Source organism: Xylocopa sonorina, unplaced genomic scaffold (genome assembly GCF_050948175.1).
Source record: "Xylocopa sonorina isolate GNS202 unplaced genomic scaffold, iyXylSono1_principal scaffold0051, whole genome shotgun sequence".
In the NCBI taxonomy this organism is placed as follows: domain Eukaryota; kingdom Metazoa; phylum Arthropoda; class Insecta; order Hymenoptera; family Apidae; genus Xylocopa; species Xylocopa sonorina.
The window spans coordinates 1,061,872-1,063,988 of NW_027490122.1; positions in this window are offsets into that span (position 1 = coordinate 1,061,872).

The following is a 2,117-nucleotide window of genomic DNA, read 5'->3' on the forward strand; positions in this document are numbered from 1 at the left end:
ATGATTTGCGAAGTGTTATGTATTCCTCGTCTACACTTCATATGAATGTAAATGCGGCACTTCCTTGCAAAGAAATAGCGTTTGCAGATGTCTACGTATCGTAGCAATAGATTTCTAATGCTTCTTAAAACGCGATATCACATCTCATTTCTATGTTTCATGGTAAGATATAATATGATTTGCGAAGTGTTATATATTCCTCGTCTACACTTCAAATGAATGTAAATGCGACACATCCTTGCAAGGAAATAGCGTTTGCAGATGTCTACGTATCGTAGCAATAGGGTTCTTATGATTCTCAAAACGCGATATCGCATCTCACTTCTATGTTTCATGGTAAGATATAATATGATTTGCGAAGTGTTATGTATTCCTCGTCTACACTTCAAATGAATGTAAATGCGAAACTTCCTTGCAAGGAAAGAGCGTTTGCAGATGTCTAAGTATCGTAGCAATAGAGTTCTTATGATTCTTAAAACGCGAAATCGCATCTCATTTCTATGTTTCATTGTAAGATATAATATGATTTTCGAAGTGTCATGTATACCTCGTCTACACTTCAAATGAATGTAAATGCGACACTTCCTTGCTAGGAAATAGCGTCTGCAGATGTCTAGGTATCGTAGCAATAGAGTTCTAATGCTTATTAAAACGCGATATCGCATCTCATTTCTATGTTTCATGGTAAGATATAATATGATTTGCGAAGTGTTATGTATTCCTCGTCTACACTTCAAATGAATGTAAATGCGACACTTCCTCGCTAGGAAATAGCGTTTGCAGATGTCTACGTGTCGTAGCAATAGAGATCTAATGCTTCATTTCTATGTTTCATGGTAAGATATAATATGATTTGCGTAGTGTTATGTATTCCTCGTCTACACTTCAAATGAATGTAAATGCGACACTTCCTTGCAAGGAAATAGCGTTTGCAGATGTCTACCTATCGTAGCAGTAGAGTTCTAATGATTATTAGAACGCGATATCGCATCTCATTTCTATGTTTCATGGTAAGATATAATATGATTTGCGAAGTGTTATGTATTCTTCGTCTACACTTCAAATGAATGTAAATGCGACACTTCCTAGCAAGGAAATATCGTTTGCAGATGTCTACGTATCTTAGCAATAGTGTTCTAATGCTTCTTAAAACGCGATATCGCATCTCATTTCCATGTTTCATGGTAAGATATATTATGATTTGCGAAGTGTTATGTACTCCTCGTCTACACTTCAAATGAATGTAAATGCGACACTTCCTTGGAAGGAAGTAGCGTCTGCAGATGTCTAGGTATCGTAGCAATAGATTTCAAATGCTTCTTAAAACGATATATTGCATCTCATATCTATGTTTAATGATAAGATATAATATTCATTGCGAAGTGTTGTGCATTCCTCGTCTACACTTCAAATGAATGTAAATGCGACACTTCCTTGCAAGGAAATAGCGTTTGCAGATGTCTACGTATCGTAGCAATAGATTTCTAATGCTTCTTAAAACGCGATATCGCATCTCATTTCTATGTTTCATGGTAAGATATAATATGATTTGCGAAGTGTTATGTATTCCTCGTTTACACTTCAAATGAATGTAAATGCGACCCTTCCTTGCTAGGAAATAGCGTTTGCAGATTTCTGCGTATCGTAGCTATAGAGTTCTTATGATTCTTAAAACGCGATATCGCATCTCATTTCCATGTTTCATGGTAAGATATATTATGATTTGCGAAGTGTTATGTATTCCTCGTGTACACTTCATATGAATGTTAATGCGACACTTCCTTGCAAGGAAGGAGCGTTTGCAGATGTCTAAGTATCGTAGCAATAGAGTTCTTATGATTCTTAAAACGCGAAATCGCATCTCATTTCTATGTTTCATGGTAAGATATAATATGATTTGCGAAGTGTTATGTACTCCTCGTCTACACTTCAAATGAATGTAAATGCGACACTTCCTTGGAAGGAAGTAGCGTCTGCAGATGTCTAGGTATCGTAGCAATAGATTTCAAATGCTTCTTAAAACGATATATTGCATCTCATATCTATGTTTAATGATAAGATATAATATTCATTGCGAAGTGTTGTGCATTCCTCGTCTACACTTCAAATGAATGTAA